Genomic DNA, 22,589 nt, shown 5'->3' on the forward strand with positions numbered 1-22,589 from the left:
CCAAAACTTCTAATAAGCCACTGGAGTGAAGTATATACTAACAAAAGTAATGTTAAGTGTTTCAATAAAAATCTCTCCTGCTAGTTGATCACAGAAGCACAAACTCTGTGGTTATTCCATTAATTCTCCTGAGAGATTCCAGGATACTTTTTCAAGAGCAGATCTACTTTTTTTTATACTATTCATTGAAATATATGGATTTCATTAAATATTTCCATGTCAGTGTTTTTAATTTTGTATTTGCATATAAAATTTATAAAGATTATGATAATGCTGTTTCCAGTGTCTCTGAAAATACTTTTAAAGTCTGCCTTGCATGATCTGTCAAATCAAATTATTACATTTGCATCTTTTTTCCTAGAGCCTGTGCAATTAAAAGCACTGAAATTGTTTGTGTTTCATGATAAAGCTCAAGGAAGAAGATAAGCCAATTTGTTCATGGCAGTTTTGAGATCCTGCTTAATACTTTTATTTCAACCCAAAAATGTTCTGTTAGGATTGAAAGGAAAGTGTGGGAAGAAAATGGCAAATCCCAGTGTGGAAGCTGTAGAAATCTTGTCAGAGTGCTTGAGAAACTTTAAATGGTCTTGTTTAGTTAAACAAGGAATTAGGAATTGGCTTAGGGAAGACGTGGGCTGGAGGTTGTATAAAACAGAATCAGAAAGGTCAGGGGAGATGACAGCAGGGCTGGCATGTGATTGAGAGTTAAAGGCAGTTCTTGTGCAAACGTGGAGAAAGTTATTTCCAGCATTGCTGGGACTCTGGGAGACTTGAAATAGTTCAGTTCATGTCACAGATTCCTCAAGTTGACACGTGTACAAGCAGTATTTGGTGGCAGGTGAATATTGTCTGTAGTTATTTGTTACCTTTTAAACAGCAGCAACAAAAGAAAAAAGAAAATGTTTGTATTAATCTAAATGGGAAATAGGAGTGGTGTTCCTCGACTATTTTGTGTTCATACTTGAAGTGAATTTTCTTTATTAAGAGTGTTTTATAAGAAGATTTGGAGAAATCTGGAAGAGAATTCTCTGTTAATCTCCAAAAGTGAAGGTTGTGCCACGCTTCTGCAGAAACAATTTGGAGAACAAAAATATCCAAAGCAATGTAAGGCCCAGGATTTGTGCCATTTCTCAGCAGTGCCCTGCCCTGTGCTGCAGCAGGAGCTGTCCCATCAGGATGGACAGCTTGGTGACAGCAGGGATATCTGTCCCCAGAAGGGAGCAAGGATCTTTAGGAGGGTTGCAGTGAAAGATGGAAGCTTAAGCAGCACCGTGCACCAGCTAATGAAAGGGATTGCAAAGCACGTTACAGTCAAACACTTGTAATACTTGTATCATGCTTAAAGAAAATGATTCAAACCCTAATCCTTCACTTCACCAACATTCCTCCTTCCCTTTGCACTCCTCTCACTTATCTTTTGCCAAGAGCTGCTGTAAGGAAATACTTCTCTGCATTTCTCTTGTTCTGTCAGTAATAGTGGTGAGCCTGAAACCCTTTCTGCAGTGGCAACTTGCAGTACTTCAGTAAATTGTGGCTTTTGTCAGATAAATAGAGTTGGTAAAATTTTTCTTGATCCCCAAAACCCTAATTTATCTTCCCATTAAATATATATATATATATTCCAGCTTCCATTCTTCCCCTTCAGTCTGTAAAGAACAGCATATGATGTGGTTTCTGTGTTGATTTTCAAGATGATTTTTAGCCTGTCAAAGACCTTCTGTCTCAACAACTTTGAAACAAAGATTTTTTTGAATAGATGAGAAAGTGCAGCTGCCAGATGAACCGACACAAGAAACTGGAAGGGGAGGATCTTGCAGATGGTTCTAATAAAACTGGGCAAACAGCAAAAGAGGGGGGTGGGGGGAGAGTGGCTTGAAATGCAAATTGCAATCCCAGTGCAAGTTTTGGGGTTAGTTTGTGAAAGAAAGTTGCACAAACAGCCATTTGAGGCTTTGGCATTAGGGGCAGTTGATTGTTGCTCTCAGTTTTTCCTGTCACCTCAGTGCTGCCAGCTTTTCCTTCTCCCTGTGTCCATGCTGCTACCTGAGCTGCTGTGGCTGTGCCAAGAGCCCTCCTCTGGAAAGCCCCATCCAGCTATTCATAGGGCTTTTAGGAACGTGAAATACCAACAACAGTCTAGGTTTTCAGTAGCTGCTGAGAGAAGAAATTGTGCTTGTTGGAGCTCAGAGCAGTAAAAATGGAGCAGAGGCTTGTGTTGCTGCATTGTTCCTGCCTGCTATTCCAGAGCCAAAACTGCATTTTGGCCAAGCCTCGATAAACCCTGTGTCTGAAGTTTGTACTACGTGATTCATTCATAAGGATGGAGGGTGAGTGGTTGTAATTTCTGTCTTTTCTGCTAATTTTCTTCTCTTATTCAATGGAATTGGGTCTGTAATATTAGGCCAACAATTAATGAATAAAATTACAGAAGAAGAGATGCAGCTGAGGGCCTGGATAGCCTCTGATGGTCTCAAATTCAATCACTACTTCTTGACATGATAATTTGGGGTTCTTTGGTGGTTCTTCGGGCCAGAAAATCTTACTGACACCTCATTTCCAAAGCCAAAACAATTAAGTCTTTATTTTTTTCTTCCTCTTGCTAATCTTTCCCTTCTTCAATGAAAGGAAGAGTGTTTGAGAGCACGCAGGCTTTCAGCTCACACAGCAGCCCTTGGGGATGTGTCTTCATCTTGCTGTGTCAAAAGCTTTTCAAATCAGTAGTTCGGGAGCAGCAAACCCTTCAAACGCATGAGTAACAGATACTTGTTTTATTTAAGAGTCCTTAAGCATGAGCAAGTCATTAAGTACTTCCTTTCTCTCCATGAATCAGTTCTATTTTAAACAGTCATCATGTATTTAATATTTTTTTAATGTATCAGAAGTTCTGACTTTTAAACTTTTCTGCAGTCTCTTGTGTACCTCTGTGAATTTGTATTAAAAACAAATCTGTCAAGGGCTGCACGTTCCCTGTACTGATGCATTCCCTTTGCCTGTCTCCTCCAAGAGTGGATGTATTCTGTGTGCAGCATTTCTTTGCCCAAGGAGACAGTTTGGAAGTGAAGAAGTTATTGCTCTGAAAGCAGAGCCCATCTCTCCTGGTCAATGGCAGTGTAATGCCACCTCAAAATGCCATCTCAACCGAGTAGCTTCAGGAGCTCAGCACCAACCCCCAGCAATGTCCCCCTGGGGGCAGAGTTTGCTGTGCCAGGTGGTCCCTGCAGCCTCCTGGGCAAAGCTGCCCTGCTCACGGTGTGCGTGGGGTTCCACTGAGGAGGATCCCATGGTTTAATGGAATGCTTTGCTCATGGATATTGACCCTGTGATGTTGTCATGCTTCTCTGATTCAGTCCATTTGGAAAGAATCTGTTTCCCCTGTCTTTACTGTATCATGCAAAAAGGATAACAAACATAAATATTTATAGTTAGGTATTTTTGCAGGGGTTTGTGTCCAAGATACAACATGCTGAGACATTAAACAGCACAAGTGTTGCCAGAATCCTACCAGCCTGGCAAATCTGACAGCCAGCTGAAGGCCAGGATGAGCTTTTATGATAAAATCAGGCCATGTACTGAATGCTAAACCATCACCAGTTGTTCACAGCTCAGGAAGAATTCACTTGCAATCATCATGAATAGGAAAAACCTTTCCCAAATGAAGCTTTGTTTCCTTGTGGATTTGCTTCCATTTTTGCCTCCTTACACAGTCAGCAATCATAATTCAGATGGAGGGGTTTGAGACAGCCTTCCTGTTCCTAATCTTGTGAGGAGGTGCCCCTTTACCCCTGGCTGTCACTCAGCCTGGCAGGCCAGGAGCTGCTCCAGCCCTGGGGAGTTTTGCAGGAGTGGTCTGTGAGATGTGTGCAGGAGTGGTCTGTGAGATGTGTGCAGGAGTGGTTTGTGATTCATTTGTTGAGCATTCCTACCTTTGTGCTACAAGGACAGTGGAGGGGACCGAGTCACATGGCAGCTCTTCACACGGGGCATCTCCTGCTCCAGCCTCCAGGGAAAGCCAAGGGAAATGGAGAGGGACTCATCTGCAGCATCATTCACTCCATCCATGTGAATTGCCTCTTTGGAGCAGCGGCTGAAAAGGATTGCACATCATCTTTATTAATTAACTTCAAATGTTTTAAATTAATCTATAGTACCGGGCACTGGAACAGAAGTGAATGTGGAGTGGCTTGAGTAATTTCTTTTTGAGTGGTAGATTGTGTTTTTGAAGTCCCTGTGCTGCTTGTGAGTACAATGACAACTGTATCTGTGATCTCTGTGCCACCTGTTGCCTTAGCTACCATTGAATGTGCACTATGCTGAGATTGGAGATTAAATGTTTTCTCTGGCACCTATGAAACACCTCAGTGATCCTCACAAGCCACAGGAACACCAGGTTTATATCCAGCTGTGGCAGTGAGTCTCTAGGATCTCCAGCTGTGCCAGAGCTGTTGGAGTGCAGCTCCACAAGTGAAGGCAAATGGCAAGGAGAGCCCTTTGTACTGCTGGGCAAAGCCTGCAGAATTTTAGGACAGAAGTACAAACACCTGCATGCAGCTAAAATTTAAAAATGCATGTAACTGTTGATATTTTATTATATAGCTACAGCTCTGGCAATGTTTCCTGGTTTGGTGCTCCCTATAGAGACGTGCCCAGAGGTGCCCACAATTTGTGAACAGGTTCTGCAGGCTGGTGGGCACTAAAGGAGGAGAAATCCTTCCCCCCTCCTCCCCCAGCCAGCTGCTGGAACTGCAGCATCTTGCCTGAATCCACAAAGTTCCCAGTCTCTTGTTCTTCTAGCCAAGAAAAAAACATTTTGGAAGGGGTTAAAATTTTACATAAACAACATCTCCTTACACTGAGACTTCAAATAATCTTTCAGTGTGGCCATTCCATGCCATGAAGTGTTGGCTGATTTCTCTTTTCTTCAGGGCTCTTTTCTCTGTTTCAAAGAACTTGATAATATGCAAAGAAAACGTTTTGCTGCTGTGTGAGGTTCTCAGAACTAGGAAGGATTGTGGTGTTCCCTTAACATTCCTTCTGGAGGCTTTGCAGGGCTCAGTTCTCATTCCTGTTCTTCTGCATCCTATTTCTGGCTAATCCCATCTGCAAAAGCAAATTGGTTGGTAACACTCTGGTTAGGAGAAGATTGAATCTTCTTCATCCAGAGTAAGCTTTTGACTCATCTCTCCTGTCTGTATTTAGACAATGAGCCACAAGTTGAAGTCTGATTTAGTGGCTATTCCCTTACCTGCCTTCAGTTCGAGGGTATTCACCCTTCTCATTAAGTCCATTGCCAAGCACATTGTGTGTGTTTTCTCTTTGGATAATTCTTATTCCTCTCACTTGTTGCTGCTCATCTGCACAGCTATTTCAGAATCTTCCTTTCAAATGTTCTAAAATGTCCTTTTGTGGTGATAATCGTTGTCAAGGCGCTCTGGTTGTGCTGCTCAGTCCGTGCCCTCACCAGGCTGCGTTTGCTCTGCACAGAAGTTTAAGTGCTTTGCTCCTTGTTATTTGTGGCTTCTGTTACACAAATTATTTGTGTTTGCTTTCTTTCTGCCAACTTTGTCACCCACAAACCTGTTCACACTTGAAGTCACAAGAAGCAGAATACCAGAGGAGGGGAAAAAACCAACCCCACAAACAAAACCGCTGCAGAACTGGACAGTGCTGTTTCCTTGAGCAACTCCAAAGGGCTCAGCTCCTTTTCCCAGGAAAAGTCCTTCATTCTTCCAGTAGGTTCTAGAGGCTGTTCCTCCAGTTTGTCTTCATTGCAGAGCTGCAGCATGGCTCTTGGGCAGACAAAGTTAAAGGAAGGCTGCAGCAGTGCTCCTGGGGAATGGGAAACAAATGGGAATGTTAAGGGCAAAAGTCTGGGGTGCCAGCTATGCAGGCAGAATTCTGGGAAGAATTCAAATGTCTTTTTACACAGCTCTCGCAGCATTTAAGAGATCAGGAGGTCACTGAAGGAAAATTTACAATAAATCAGATTGGAAATTTGTTTGAAATAATCTTCTTGTCTGTCTTTCACAGAAAATGTTGCTGCCCTGACCAGCAGTCATGAAGAGAAGGGGGTGAAGCGAATTTGTCTGGACAAGTCAGAAGTTTGACATTTTCAGCAGGATTTATTAACAGTGGCTGCAGGAGGTTTTGCTAAGCCAGCCATTGACATGAGGATGGATTCAGTGCCTCAGACCTAAGCGGTAACTCATTTTTCTGCCATCCTCTGATTTCCAATACAGTACTGTAGGATCATTTATATTATAGATGATATTGTTTTACTACTACCAGAGTTTAAATAGAGAATCTTACAAGAGCTTCATTCATTAGCAAAAAGTTGGAATTTTAGTATCTGGTGCTTTATTCAGTAGTTGAAATTTCTTCCTGTGGGTTCATCCCATGTCTTCATCTTTGAAAAACAAAAAGATTTTTATCCATAACTGGCTATCTTCCTACCCAATGCCCAGTAAAATGCAGTTTGGAACAGTTTGTAGAAGTACCTCTGTCCCTGTTTTTTGTTACATTTTTAGGTACTTTGTGTGACTCCTGAAACCTGTGGAAAGACACTAATTTGGCACACTAGGAAGTTTGTTTTTTTCCGCTGGCATTCATTATTTCCTCAAAAATCTTTTTCCATTTTCTTTTCTTTGCAATTCTTATTTGCTTATCTTTTTCTCTTTCATTCATAGCTGGGTATTAAACATCTGAATACTTCTATGCCTGTCTTCCTGAGGTCAGTTTACTAGTCAGGAATACAAAACTGTGCCACTTTTTAAAGTTAAATTGGGAGCAGAAAGACCCCCCCAGCTCTGTCTTGCTATCCCATTTTGGGCTTTGTGCCTTTGTAACTAGAACTGGCCACTAAAACCAGAAGCTTTTAAAAGGGTAGAGGGGAATTACCACATCTTTAATACCACACCAAGATGATGTTTCTGTGTCTTTGGAGGCAAGAGAGTGAAAGGAGGTGTTTGTGCTCTCCTCAAAGACTTGCTAAAGCCCAGCTCAGTAGAATCTGCCTTAGTTTGAAAACTGTGATGTAACTGCATATATCAAAAATGACATCTCACCACATTCCTTTCATTTGTCATGAATAAAACAAAGGAAATCTGTTATGTGCTGTGGTTTTGTTTGAAATGCTTATCTCTTATTCTGCCCTCTTTTATTTAGAGGGAGGGTGAACAGATCTGACAGTAGTTCTATGTGACTGATGGTAGAAAAATAAGATCTGCATTTCTGAACCTCACAAACATACCTGTTCTTATTTACCAGTCCAGGTGAGGTATTCATTCCACTCCTGTATCATAGTCTGTGTTACAACTGCAATGGGAGAACAGTCAGTGCCCCAGAAGGATTCTGTCCTAATTTCTGTGGGTTAAGGATGAGATTTCAGAAAATGGTCAGCATTAATGTAGCAATTCTGTCTGAAATCCACACTGTGCTCCTGTGTCTGTTGTGAGAGCACAGTCAGACCAGCACTTAGCCTCCCAACCAAGAGCTTAGAGCTCAGCCAGTGCATCAGGTGCTCAGGAGGCTGCCAGGTTCCTCCCTCACTGAGTTCCCCTCTTTAGGAGTTTTCTGGTTTGTTGCCAGAGTTGTTTCTATACTGTATCAGTGTCTTCTGCTGCATTGGCAGGAAGGGAGGGCTTGCAGATTCCATCTGTCTGCAGTGGTGACAAATGAAGCTCAAAAAGAACTTAAAAGGAAAATGTTTTTCTTCTTTCAAGTTTTCAGATTTACTGTGCTCTCGTTAGTGCCTATTCTCTGTTGCTCCCTGTAGCCCTGCAGTCCTTTCTCTTTGAAGGTGTGCACAGATCCTCAGATCTGATTCACTCACGTGTCTAATGAGGACAAGAAAAAGACATTTCCAGCTCTCGTGTCTGTTTTGCAGAAGTTTTGGAGCCGGAGCACCTCAGTGGGATGTTTGGTTTCTGTAGGGCACTTCAGAGCCAGAAATATGAGGAGCACAAGTTACAAAGCAGTCCTAGTCACAAACTCCTGCCCATTCTTCCTAAGGAAAATGCACCAGCTTGGCTTGTCTGTATGCAGGCAGTCAGGAGGGGATACAAACAGGTTCTAACCACCATCATTAGAGGAAGCATTCCTAGGAAGCTGGAAGGTGATGTTCTGTCTGTTCCCTTGTACATCTCTGCCTGGCAGAGCAACTTTTTCATGCATTCAGCCTTTGCCAAAACAGCACTAAGTGCAAATCTGCTAGGGACAAGGACTTCAGCTGAGCAAACAGGTTCCCACAATTGTTTCTGCATTCAAATTACTATTATTTAGCTGATAAAAGTGACAATCAGAGGCTCAGAAACAGGGAGAACAATGCCATGGGATAGATTCCTCTGCTGGCACAGGAAGATGTTAATCAGCTGAACACGAAGAGGTTTTTGCAGCTGAGGGAAGAGCTGGGTGGGATGAGGCCTGGGAAGAGCCGGGGTTGCTGCTCTGGGCAGATAGATCTCCTTCCTGCTGGAGATGCTCTGCAGTGGCCTAGGTGGGAACTGATGGAGTGCACATATTCTTTCTGTCTCTGAGAACAGCTGGAGGATGTTGCCTGGGAGGTGCTCTTGGCTCAGGGATTTGAAATGGGAGGGTTTTCTCTCAGCTTGAGAACACATTTTTTCCGCTTGACTCACTGACTGAAATCTGAATGAGTGATAAAATTTCTAAAAGTAATGTTGAATTGGTTGGAAAAATAAAAACTGCATTTATCATCAGGAAGGAAGGACAAAGTAAGGGGAAAGATTCAATGAAGAGGAAGTCACCACCTTCCCAGGAACAATGGGAGGCTGTGGGCAGCTCACACACCTCAGCCTGCCTGGCTCTGCAGCCATCACAGAGGATTCTTCTGAGGCCCCTGTCAGGCTCCTGTCCCACACACAGGACCCACACACATTCTGTAGGATGCTTTCCATTGAGAAGGCTGCACCAGGAACATGTTTGCAGAGGTTCCCTCACTGTGCAGAGCTCGAGCTGTGTGCATGAAAGGAGACTGCCCACTGACTCCTGCAGAAGCCATTCCTTTCCAGGAACAACACCAGCCTTTGTTACTTTTCTTTGGCTTGGCACAAAGAACAAGGAAGGAGCAGAAAATGCTGGCACTGAAGAGGAGCCTGTTGTGATCCATGTGAGCTGCAGATAAAGCCAGGTATCTGCAGGAACAGGCAGGGGCTACTGGCTTAGATGGATTTTTAGGATAATAACCATAATAACATTCTTTTAATGATCTTACATTTCTGTAGTGCATTTCCTGTGTGCATTCCTGAACAGTTTTCCAGACTCCAAGTGCTGGATCCGTTTCTGTGTGCTTGCAGTTTGGAGAAGCTCTGGGCACAGAGGCTGTGCTGGGTGTGCTCCCCTGCAGAACAGGCCAGCTGCTCCCCTCTCAGGGTAAACCAGGGAACAGATAGGAGAACATTTGAACTGAATTACACATGCACAAAAGAAAGATGCAAAATTGAGGATACTGATCTCAAAAGAAGCTGAAGATACTGAAGGCAGGATGTGTTTGAGTTGGGGGTTAAGGAAAAATTACTTTTTTTCTTCCCGAGACCTGGCTTGTTCATTTGTCAGGTTCAACCAGGCTTTTCCAGCTGAGGTTTAAATGGCTGAAGGCTGATTCAAAATGGAAACATTGACAGACTAAGCAACAATAACTTAATATTTTTCCATGTCCCTATATGCACTTCTGTCCAGAGGGCAGTTCAGATTTTTCATGCTTGAAGTAGTCTCTGTTTTCACTTTGACTTATCTCTGAGATGTGCCCATCACAGGTGTGTTAAAAATTCTGTCCTTGTCAGTTTAGCTGATAGAAGGCAGCTGAGGTTGTGTTTGCTTGAATTCATGCTGGCGTGATGGCTGGAAATTTCAAATAAACAGGACAAAATGGAAAAATTATCTTGTAATTGTGTGGGGCTCCTGGTCTTCATTTTGGCCATGCTCCTGTAAGTTCCATCCGAGCAGCTCGGCTGCTGGGGATCTTGTAGCTCCTTTTGTGATGGGATGGCAGATTGCTTATTGCAGGAGGAGGGAATTTTCAGTGGCTGGGAGGTGAGAGGCCTTGCTTACGGTGAGGCCTCCTCTTTTCATTTGCTCAATATTTGTAACAAATTCACTTTCCCTGAATTTCCATCATGTGAAACTTGTATATTTTACTCTGTCACTTCTTTTATCAGCTGCTCAGTTGGTGATAATTGCATTGTATTTTTTATTACTGGGTCCTTTCATTTTTCTCTAGTCTGTTGTTATATGAGGTGGCCTTGGCAAGAAACACATTCCCATTCTTCCAAACAAAAAAAAAAAATCCCAAACCAAAGAAAGAAACCTGCACGCAGTTCAGACCCTGCTAATTAAGAAAACTGTGAACTTCTAGGTGGAAAAGATAACTAACACATTTGAACCTGCTGCAGGCAATAATCATTTCCATGGAATGCAGGTAGTGCCACTGTGCCAAGGTTCTGGGCAGTGCTGGATTCCCTTGGGTACTACAGCACCCACCTCATCCAGGGAGTTGCTGCAGCAGCACTTCTTATGCTCCCTTTAACACAAAATAATTAGGGTTTGGGAGGTTTATTCCAAAGGTTTCTTCAATTTACCCAGAATGCAGCTTTTCCTCTCAAACATCCATTTCCCTGGAGCTGGATTAGATGACCTCCAGCCACCCCTTCACCCCTAATGATTCTGTGATTCCTTAACCTTCCCCAGGATAAGTGGGAAAATGCACTCAGAGCCAGCTGCTGATGGTGCACAGTCTTTCTTCCTTTGCTCTTCCAAAGGGGAGTTCTTTCAGCCCAATCATCTCTATCTTAAATGTGAACATTAGCATATCTATATTTCAAGCAGAAATACTTCACAGGCAAATAGGCAGGGCTTTAAAGAGACTTCAAAATATTTCCAAAAATACCTGCCTTGCTTTCTTTTCCAGCCTTGTCTTCTGTATCATTCTCTATATGAGTTAACCTACTTTTTTTGCTAAGCTTTTATTTTTGTTCTGTTGCTTTCCATTTCTGGCGATATAAATTCTGTGTATTCTCTTGGGGAAAACTGCACGTTACACTTTAACTTGCACTGTGGTGGCAGTGCTTTGTGATTTACATTATAGTGGCATTCCAGAGATATTTCACAAAATTCAGACTTTTCCTATCAAAGGAGTATGGTAGGCCATGTGCAAACATAACTGGGATTGTTTATTTTTCCATTACTAGATAAGAAGGTGCGAGGACAAATAAAATACAAAATGAAAAGAATCCCTATTCGGGATTCTTTAGATTCCTGCCTCCCCACCCCGATGTTTGGAGAGCACTGCAGGCTGCTGAGATGCGTGCTGGTTATCTGCTGCATAGCCCTACCCAAGCTCTAACAATTACTGATTGGTTCTGTTCCTCTTGTACTGTGGCTTTGCTGTGCTGCACTGCTGTTCTTAGGAACATCTTTGCCAGGTTAAAATACTTGAGATCTTTCACGGTGATTTCTTGAATTAGTAACCTGGAATAAAAGCACCACTTGATAACAAGTAGTGACACCTTGTTTTCTCCTACCAGTCAGAGGGATTGAATCTGTCCAAAAATCCCTGTTTCCAGGGAAAGCACTGCTGGAAGTGGAACTGAGACAGACAACTTTCTCTTGTTGGTACTGACTTCCTCTTCCAGTTTTTTTGCTGACAGCACAGTTCAGGTACCTCACAATCTAAACATGTATTGTTCCATGCAGGTGGAGAAGTGCATCAGCAGTTCTGACTTACAGACATTTCAGACTTCTTGAGCACAATCTCTGCTGTCCCCTCCTGTAATTGTTTCAGATAGAGGCACAGTCAAATCAGGACATTTGGTTTTCAGCATAGAACTGTTTGCTTTCAACATCCATATAAAGCTTACTGAGGAGGACACACACAGCCACCAATTTAAAGAGGCCATATTATGAGAAATAAACAGGTATTACTCCGGTAATGCCCACTGAAGCAATCTGGGGTGTATTTTATTACATCATTGTTGTGATTTCAGTGTATTTAAGTTCAGGGCTTTAAGTGAGTGAATTTACAGGTATTAAATGGATCAAAATTTATGAGTTTGCCTTGTTAATGTAAAAGACATTTCTTTTGCAGCTAATGAAAGATGGCACCAAGCTCATTGCAGGAAGAATAGTCCTTGCCTAACTATGACTCTGTGTTACTGATTTTCAAGAGTTTAGCTGATAATACCCATTAAGCTTGATGTTGGTGATGGATACAAAAATTAACCTTGAATATCTGAGTGGTAGTGACATACTTGAGTCTTGCATCAGTCAGTATTCAGTTAATTATCTAAGTATCAGTGCAAAGAGAGCAGGCTCCAGCTGGCTGTAATTAGGGCTGGATTGTTCCATGCCTTCAAGACAATTTTTACATTCATGGGATCTGCAGCTTTCTGTTGTCCTCATTTCCTGCAACATAAAAGCACTTGTGTGTCAAAGAATGAAAGGGGGCAGAGAGTGAGAGAGGCTGTGTGGATAAATCTCATTAACATCCCTGACAGTCTGGCTGAGAAATAGGCATTGCAAGATCTAAATAATTTTTTTTTTTAAAATAAAGATGGAAAACAACCCCCAGGAGCCATAGACAGAAAGTGTTATTTCACTTGCCTGGAAGACAAGGTGGATCTTTAGAAAGCACAGTGGGTTTTATAAAAGCTGAAATCTGCTCTGTAAATTTTGGTCTTAATGAGAGACCACCAGGCTGTGCAGGAAGAAAGTTGGATGGCAAATCAGGAGTGTGTGACAGACAGTGGGTGAGGTGCCCTGGGACACAGCACTGCCAGTGCCAGAGGTCCCAGCCCCTTGGGGAATGCAGGCTCTGGGGTTTGCCCTTGTGCTGCTGAGTTCCCAGCTCTGCGGTGCTGGCACTGGCTCCTGGGGATGTCCTGGCTTGGGGAGACACTCCTCAGCTCCCTTCGACTCTCAGGTCATCGTGACCTGTGCAGCCTCTGTTTCAGCTCATGAGCAACGCTGGCAAGTTTTCCTTTATTCGGGGAAGAAACAGCCTTTTGTGTAGCTTGCATGTAAAACTGCATGTTGGGATTTCAGTGGGATCCAGTGGGGAAGGTTTGTGCCAGCAACTGGGAAGGGAAGAGGGCAGTCAGTGTGAGCCCAAGGACTTCAGGACAGGATCTGTCCAGGCCATGATGCTGCACAAAACCTGCTGAAACCTCCCCTGGCACTTCTGGGGAGCAGAGGGAGGCAGAGGCCCAACAGCCTCCCATGGTGCTCACTGCTGGTGTCCTTCACTCCCTGACCTGACAGAAATCCACCCTTCCTCCCCACCCTCAGGTGGAGCTGCTGCAGTTTGAAAGCTGGGGCTGTTCAGAGGCCCCATGGAGGGGAGCATGGCCATCTAATTTTAGCTTACTAATGTCTTGTAAGCATAAGGGCCTAAAGGAAGTTAACAAAACCAGTAGCTGATAGGGAAAGTTGTACAAGTTAAATTCTTTCTTTATTTGATGCAAATTAAATACTGTCACAAGCAGTAATAGTTGCATGTGTGTTTCTGTCCAGGTTGGCTCTATTCAGGCATCCCCAGCAGTGCTGTGCAGGTACCCGAGCTGCATTTAGCAAATGCTTTTGCCATGTGGTCATAGAACTGCAATACTGAGCTGTGTCTGAGCCATCATCCTGCAGTGCCCTGGCACTGGCTGAACACAGACAATCTGTGTGTCACAGCACTTCAGTGGGGCAAGGCTGAAGTGTGGAATATACACCCAAGAAAATAATTTTGTGTGCTGAAAAAAACTTCATAAATTTTCTTTTGTGCACTTAGTTATTAATAGAGAATTAATGTTTTGCTACTTGGACAAGAATGCTTTACTTACTGACCTGCTTCTGTGAAAGTTTCTTTTCTCTGAGTATAGAATTTAAAATCACAGATTCTGTTCTCTGATACAAAGTTTCTCAATCCTCAGTATCTCACTAATTTTCTTGAAACGTTCCTATGCCAGCTGTGCAAAACCAGCTGGACAGATAAGAAACATACCCAGTGTGTAAGTACAGACCTGCCTCAGCTCAGCCATACAGCAGAGCCACTGAGCCATGGTTTGATGTTAGTTATTCAGCCCAGGGATGAGCTGGAGCAAGGGCAGTTGGTGATCTGCTCTCCCCCATTACAGAATCAGAGAATTGTTAAGGTTGAAAAAGACCCTTATGATCATTGTGTCCAACCACTGACACAGCACTGCCAGCTCCACCACTGACCCATGTCCCCAAAACCACATCCACACAGCTGTTTAATCCCCCAGGCATGGTGACTCCACCACTGCCCTCGACAGCCCTTTCAGGGAAGACATTTTTCCCTAATTTCCAACTTAAAGCTCCCCTGCACTCCATGTCTTTGTTGTTGTGAGGGGCCCACATCTGATCCCAGGCTGTGAGGTGTGGCCTCAGCAGTGCCCAGCACAGGGGGATGGTCACTGCCCTGCTCCTGCTGCCACAGTACTGCTGCTACAGCCCGTTGTTGCCCACCTGGGCACTCCTGGGTTCATGTTCAGCTGTGCCCAGGTCCTTTCTGCTGGGGAGCTTTCCAGTCCCACTGCCCCAGCCTGTAGCACTGCAGGGAGTTGTGAGCCAAGGACAGGACCCAGCTCTTCACCCTGCTGAACTCATACAATTGGTCTTGGCACATGGATCTGGCCTGTCCTGGTGCCTCAGCAGATGAACATTCCCACCCCACTCAGTGTTGTCTGCCACCTGGCCGAGGGTGCCCTCGATCCCCTCAGGCCAGCCCTTCTCCTTCCCTTTAGCCTGGGTTAGCACTTGGTAGCCAAAGGAAAGCCAAAGGAAAGCACTTCCCACAGGGGAAGTGCCTGAAGTCCTTTCCTCAGTTTGATTTCCAGCAGGGGACTTGGCTGCGGGGCTCCACCAGGCACCAGTGTTGGTAGCACAGCTGGGCAGTGGCTCCAGGGTTAAAAAACAAGCAGTGGGACTGTGACAGGTTGCACTGTGTTTGCAGGACACACAGCCACGGTCTCCATTTTGCATGTCTGTATTTCAGTGGTTTCCAGAAAAATCTAAAGATATATTTTCCAGGAAATAAAGAGAACTCAGTTATGATGACAAAATGTTAAAGGTACAACTTGCAGCAAAATCCAGGAGCTCTTCAGAAGCTCCTCCACTCTGTTTTGTGGTTCATGAGGGGATTCATCCCAGAGACCTTGCCTTCCCAACTGCCTCAGCTCATACAGAAGTTTAAGCCTGCCTCTATGTTGCAACTTCAGCATAAGGGATAATGGTTCCTAATTGTTGAGTAGCACATTGAGTGCAGTAAGTGCTGACCTCTCTCTGCAGCACTGTGCCACAGAAGGAATGGCTTTCGTGTTGAAACCCAATTGGAGTAGCTGTAATGCTTCATGCATCATTTTAATGGCACTCTCAAAAAGCCTGGTATCTCGGTATGTCATTATCTCAGACTCTGCAGTTGTTGTTTCTTATTTAAATGTCCTATCTCACTTGAGATTTAATGTAATTAGAACCAGCCTGTGGAAAAATCTTTTTCTATTATGTCTTAGCTATTGTTCCAGTCAAGATGGTAAAGCAAATCAAACAGGATATAATGAAAATGATAAAACCATTTGCAAGAGGCAGTTTTCCTGAGGGAAGCAAAAGGCAGCACCACTTCTCATTTTGCTTTGTAATTCTAAACATGGCATGGGCCTGGAGTGACTCCACGGAGACTTGTCCAATACACCTGAGAGCACAGACAGGTACAGCTGGCAGGAATCTGCCTTGGCTGATCCAACAGGCAACCAGAAGCACCAAATTTATAAGCTTCTTCCACTGTTGCTGCTGCTGTCCCAGCCTGTTCAGCCAGCACTGGGTCTGCTTGCCAGCCAGGGTGTGTGTGAAGGAGCTGGGCCTGCAGTCATAAACATCTGAGATTGTTATTTTTTCCTCCAGCTGCAGCATCCTGGCTGGGCAGGTGCATCCAGACTGTGGGGTCTGCACAGACACTGGTACCCAGAGGCTCAGTGTAACACGTGTCTGCAGCAGGAACTGCTGTTCCTGTTGTGGAAGGAGAGGAAAAAGTGTCCAAGGCTTTCTTGGTCTGGCTTGGAGGCCACATCACAGCAAGGCAGGAGCCCTGACTGCTGTCTCTGCTGGGTGATTTCTGAGCAGTTCAGGTGTTACTGTTCCACATCTCTTGGCTTTTCTGTTAGGTTTATAATTTGCCATCAAAGCTGTTTTCCAATGTATTTTCTCTGTTGTGCACGAGCCACTTGTGAGCAGGCTTTTGTATTGTCAGCACGTGTTACAGAAATCTCTATTCGTTCCCAGCAGTATTGATAAATTCAGCTCTGAGAGGCTTTGATGCAGGGCTGTGTGCCATGGCCAGAGCTGCACAGGCAGTGCCTGCACAGAGGCTGGCAGAGGGGATGGCTCCAGTGCCCGTGGCACAAAGCCTCTGCAGCCAGGCAGTGCTGCTGCTCTGCTGCTGGGCTTACCTGAGACCATGGGCTTTGCAGTGCAGAGTGCAGCCAGCTGAATCTGTCTTCACACAAATATCAGAAGCAACAGATCGGCCTTGTTTTTCCAAAGCCAATTATGTAAAAACTCAAAGGATCAAAAGGCAAGTAATTCAAATATCAAAGAAATTATTAGGTTAATACCTGCAAACTATTGTGTAGCTTCAGATGTAATGAAAAAAGAAAATCTATCTGAAAAAATTCTCCTTTTTTTGTAGGTTTCTGGGTTTGGTGCTGACTAATTTATAGATCACCTGTGCACAAGTTTGCCTCTTCTGTTACCTTGATCTCTTTGGAATTCAAGAAACAGTAGTTTCTTCCTCTCCCCATCTCCCTGTTCCTTTCTTGTAAAGAAATGATTAAATACTCAGAGTACAAATGCTGCACATGAATATTTATAAGAACTTTTATAACATTTAGCGAGGCAATGCTTCATGGCTGTCTCTTTCTGAATGCACATAAGAAAGTGCCATAATTTCTTCGAAGCTGCACTGAGTCCTTATGTGCTACGGGGTTGGCAGGAGCTGGAGGCTCCTCAGGGCTGCAGTCACTGATGATGACAAAACACAGAGATCATTGGGGTGTTTCCTGCTTTTCTGTTAAAGCACTTGGCTTGTGTTTAATATCTCAGAAGAACATGCATCATTTACATTTAAGTTGCAGAAAATTGCTAGGTAGAAATCTTGTTACTGGCATTGGATAAATACCCGATTCCTGCGTTGATCCTTTAGTCTGGGAAGAAACAGAGTTAAAGTCTTCTGCTTGGAATACTGACACTGTGGGACAATTGAGTGGCCCTGGAGCACACTGTGCAAAGCACTTGGAGGGTCCTCCTGTTAATGCAGAAGTGCTTTAGCCTCCACTTCTCTGCATATTGTCTCTCTGGAGCAGGGCATCCTGTACATACCTAATTGCCTGTGTAATGCCTCAGAGTGTTGTCACACACCCACTTCTAAAAGGCAAATGGAAACTAGTAGCTCTTAATAGCAGATTTATCCCCTTGACATCCTGAAAGAATTTAGATCAGATTAAGCACAAGAGGAGAAAGAAGAAAGGCTTTAGGAATAAGCAAAAAGGAGAGGGGGTTAGAGTTGTGATTTGTTAAAGCTGAAGATAATTTTAGAACTGGGTTTGGAAGTTCCTTGCTCATAATCCTATTGTAATCTCTCCCCTTCTCCCTTATAAAATAATTGCCATAAATTGCATGTTCTCATACCCACAAGGTTACTATAGGAATTGAAGACTTGTTTTTTACCAGCTGGAGCGCATGATGTGGGCTGGAAGTCACCTGCTGGAGTTTGGCACAGCGTGTGTTGGCCTGCGTGCTGTGGTGCTGAAATGCCCCCGTGCTGGGGCTGCTCCAGCAGAGGGCAGAGTGGGAATCATCCCCAAGCCAGGGCTGTGGGCAGAGCTGTGACCTCCGGTGGATCTGCTGCAGCAGGGTCTGCCTGGGTGTTACTCACCCTCCCCACTGGCTTCTCACCGGCTGCTTTAAACCATCCCCACTTTAACATCTTTCACTGGATCAGCTGGCTAGGTTAAACTCTTCCTGGAATTCATTAATAGTATAATATTTCTGTTTTGTAATCGTATTTTCTCAGTTTTAAGTCCCCTTTTATCTGGTCACACTTACTTTAGCTTTCTGCCTGGGATGTGTGTGTCTTCTGTAGATCTCAATGTGAAGATGTCAGAATATTCCAGTGGATCTGATACTTGTGATTTCTTCCCTTTTGTGTATGTGTTTATAAATATGTCTAATTTATACCTCTCTGCTACAGCACTATGCAAACTACAGAGGTGTATTTTTAAAGAAGGCACCATTTATGTGACTTTAATCCCTGAACTACTACTGTACTTCATTTTCAGATAGTGATTTTGATCTCCTTCCCAGATGTTTTGGGCACAGTAATTATTAGAATTATCTTCATCATTAGCAAAGGACAATTGAAGGAGACTATCAACAAACAGTTTCATTCACATTTCAATTAAAGCTGTACACTAGTGGTATTACATTTATCACTAGATATTACAATAATAATATTGTAGACAATAATGCTCTCAGTTGTGCTTTACTTGTGCAAAACTTTTGAACCTAATGCATCACCTCTGAGCTTGTCAGACTCAGAACTTGGTTACCTCTGTAAGAAAAGTATGTACTCACCTGAGAATTCCTGGAGTGTGTTTAGCAGCAGGCATAATTCAGGATCTTGGGAAGATGCTCCCGTGTTTGCATCTACAAGGAAACAAAGGTATTGTCCACATTGGTGTGGAGCAGCTCATCAAATCCAACCAAACAGATTAAAAAACCTGTAGTCCTTGGATACTAATATCTACAAGAGTTTTCAAATCACATTTTTCATAAGGAAGATTGAAATTGCACTTGCAAAAAAATTAGTATGACAGCTCTTCCTAATTTATTTATTTGCACTGAATTTTCAGTAAAAGTGAAGCATGCACTGGGGAATGCATAGGCACAGCAAGTGGTAAAATTCCAGGGACCTTTAGAGACTTTCATTTGTCTCTGGTTCCTGGCATATTACAGGTTTGTGGAGATTTGAGACAGAATTTATTTTATTACTTCTACAGAGCCTCAGACTGAAATCTTCCATCATACCCTATGAGACAAAGGCCTTGACTCAGGCAGGGAACTTGCTGCTAGAGCTCGGTGTCTTGACTGCAGAGCAGGGACTGCAGGAATTGCTGCCACGAGGGGAGGTGAGGGATCTGCCTGCCCCTCCTTCAGCCCAGGCATTAATGCTGCCTCACTTCAGCAGGCAGCCATCTCATTAGCTCTGTCAAATCTCCTCTGCCCTTTTCCTTTCCCGTTCTTCTTTCTCCAAGTTTAGCAAGTAATTAAAAGAGTACAGTGGCTGAGGAGTGAAAAGGGAATTTTTCCAAATGCTGTTCCTTGTAAAGTGTAATACATCGCCCACACCTCCCAGGGCAGTGATTGAAGATCTCCTCACATTTGTCTTACTTGAGATTTAAGCAAAATCATCTGCTGAGCATTTCAGTCTATCCATGTGCATTACAATCCATCCAGGCTCCCTGAAAAGAAAAATGGGAAAATAAAACATGGTTAATGTCCCGGGCTTTATGTGGAGAGAAGAGATTTCACATCGGGCATTAGAGGCAGAGGCTCCAGTCTATCTCCTGACTGCACGGAGCTCATTAGCACTGTGAGCCCGTCCTTTTGTCGGATTATCTCAGCCTTGGAAGAGCTCTGGGCTGGAGCAGCAGTGCAGGGAGCTGAGGCTGTGCCTGGCTGTGGCACTGCCTGGGGCTGCACTGTGTCCTGGCAGAGCAGGGCAGGGCAGGGGCTCCTCTTGCAAGCCACCCAAAACCCAAGCCTTGCTTTGGCACAGCCACAGGTGAACAGAAGTTGTGCAGAGCTGCTCCTCACAACCACTGTGTCTCCACTTTTCTCTTTACTCCTCCTGTTACTGCAGTACCATATGGAAGTAAGGAAATTACTTTGCTCTCGAAAGAAAGGAAGAAGAAACAAGTATTTTTATGTAGCAAAAATTGTTGTATTAACATGTAGTTTGAAGACCTGCACAGCACAGAGAAGATCTGCTTCAGTTTGTCAGCTCTGCTGTATGAAGCAGCCAAGAGGCCAATCCTATACCTGTATCCAGGCAGCTGATAAATTTCCTATTATTAACTTCACCATTTTTGATTTTTTTTTTAACATACAGAATTCTGGCATCCAAACAAGTCTTCTGCCTTTATTGAGTTTGACATACTGCAATTTCTCTCAAAATTAAGGCTTTGGGATCCATGTTCACATACCAGCTTTCAACAAAAGGCTTTATAAAACAGCTGGCTTTAAAAGCTGAGTGATTGTCAGATGAGAAATGATTTGTACTTGAAACAGTCATAGAAGGTGAAGTTAGTAGTGACTCATTTTCTGGTTATGCCAAAAAATATTCCTGCAAATCACTGAAATCAAAAAAATTAGCATTTAATCTTTATTCACATTACTGAGACTCGTTTTTCTGTTGAATAACTGCTGGATACTATTGCAAACAGTAGGCTTGCTTTTTAAAACAGCCTTAAAATAAACCACAAATTCCTTGGATTTGAAAAACCATGTTTCCTGTCTTCCTGGTGCCTCTGTATATCATCTTTGCAGATGCTGGATTTTAGTGAGGGATAAATAGATAACCTGATTAACAAGTATTCAAAAGGCTAAATTAACTTTTAAATCTTGTGTATTTTAATTTCATTTTTCTATGTTGTTACTGAGAAACCAAAATGATGAAAATGCAGTGGATGTTCTGTGGGTTAGGCCTGGCTATAGGTAACAGGTCTGAAACTGAGGTAGGTAGGAGGTGCTACTGAGCAGGATGCTCTGTATTAATCTTTGTCCTGAAATTAGTCAAGGGTTTTTATGAGCAGTCTGAAAGAAATTGTAAATAGGGAGAGCAGGAAATTTGAAAGCAGAGATGTGCGCTGGAAAAAAAGATGGAGGAAATACATTTTATTCATTATGTACAGCTGTAAACTGGGAGTAAAAGATTTTAGGCCAAGCTTGCCTGATTGCACTGAGAGAAGTGAAGCTGCTGAAAAGCTTGTGGAAGGCATGAGCACATCATCATCATGAGTTCTGGCTGACTGGGCTGTAGAGGAGAGTGCCTGGCCTCCAGGTGTGCAGGAATGTGCTGCAGCAGTGGAAGGGTTCTTCTGGTGGTTGTCCCCAGGGTGGAACACTGCGCTGTGCCCAAGGGGGCTGCTCACAGTTCACAAATGGCATTGGGCTTACAGCTTTGGGCAGCTTCGTTTGCAGGGAAGGCCAGAGAGCTCCATTTATTCATGTTTGTATTTGAAAATAGCAAAGTAGAAGCAGAAGTGCTGCTGGAGTATGGGGGAAAGCGATGAGTAAGGCAGCGTTGATGGCTGTCACAGTTACCATGGCAACCCCTTGGCCACCGGTCGGGATGCCATCCCTGTTTATGTAACCATCACAGAACATATGCCACCACCACTAATTAAGCCAAGGTTGAGCCCAGAACCTTGAGATGTGCCATACCTCTTTTTTTCTGTATAAATTGCAGGGTTAAGCACTACAGGGAGCGTGGAATCTCCTTTGTGACCATCCTGGGGACACCTGGCATCACCGTCCCCTCCCGTGCAGGAGGTGGCAGCAGGGCAGCCCGGGCTGTGTTCCTGAGCAGTTCCCTCAGGCAGTGCAGCATGGTGGTGCCTCCTGGCCAGCCCCTGGAGACTGAGCCCAGGAGCTCAGAGGGAGCAGGGGCAGAGCTTTGCTGCTGCTGTGCAGCTTGATGCTGTGCTGCGGCTGTTGTCTCACACTGCTTCTTGTTATAAACAATTTACTTCCAAATGCCACAACGTTGCACGTGGCAGGAATAAACCTCCCTCAAGACCCTCCAAGAGAGCAGGTAATAGCAGCCTGTCCCATTTCACTCGGAATGGCAGTGACAAAAGGTAATTGCCCTGGGCTTGGTGTGGTTTCTGGTGTGGGCTTGTAGCAGCCCAGTTTGCTAATAAAGTATTCTATCATAAAAATCTCGTTTGAAAGGCAAGGAATTCAGATGAGTGTGGTTCTGCTTTTACCTTCAGACCCCTGTGGACCGGTATTGAGTCATCTCAGCAGTACAAGAGTAGAAAATTCACATTGTTTTTCTGGCTTCAAAAGGCTTTGCATTCTCAGGATTCTGTCAAGCACAAGTAGCAAAATTTGTGTCTGGCAATCAGCTCCTTTAGGAAAACATTTCTATCTGTAAAGAGGAACTAAAGAAAGAGAATTGAATGTTGGTAGTGATTTTCTTTATCTTTCCTTTGCTAGAGCTCGTTTGCTGTGCTTCAGCTTTGTTGTTTCATGCTGTGTCCTGCTCCAGGAGCGAGCGCTGGCCGGGCTGCGAGCTCGGCATTCCCAGCTATGATCAGCTGCGGCCGGGCCGGGCTGGGCTCAGCCCTGCTGCTCTGGAGAGCCAGAGCTGGTGCTGGGCTAGGCTCAGCCCTGCTGCTCTGGATGAGCCACCCATGGTGCTGGGCTGGGCTCAGCCCTGCTCCTATGGGTGAGCCACCTCTGGTGCTGGGCTGGACTCAGCCCTGCTGCTCTGGAGAGCCACCATGGTGCTGGGCTGG

At 44.1% G+C, this 22,589-nt stretch overlaps 1 protein-coding gene across 6 annotated transcripts in view; it reads left to right on the forward strand.

Moving 5' to 3' along the window:
- The window catches only part of PEAK1 (pseudopodium enriched atypical kinase 1), a 109,767-nt gene that overhangs the window by 41,876 nt on the left and 45,302 nt on the right, over positions 1–22,589 (forward strand). For 4 of the 6 annotated variants that reach the window (XM_038147125.1, XM_038147123.1, XM_038147129.1 and 1 more), the window contains one exon: positions 6,028–6,197. The exons of 1 other annotated variant lie outside the window; for it this stretch is intronic. The gene's annotated coding sequence lies outside the window, so the exon portion shown is untranslated. Of the gene's footprint in view, positions 1–1,913; positions 2,328–6,027; positions 6,198–22,589 lie in introns of those variants that run through there. One more of the 6 variants, XM_038147124.1, reaches the window with a different exon arrangement.

This window comes from Motacilla alba, chromosome 10, assembly GCF_015832195.1.
Source record: "Motacilla alba alba isolate MOTALB_02 chromosome 10, Motacilla_alba_V1.0_pri, whole genome shotgun sequence".
Taxonomy (NCBI): Eukaryota; Metazoa; Chordata; class Aves; order Passeriformes; family Motacillidae; genus Motacilla; species Motacilla alba.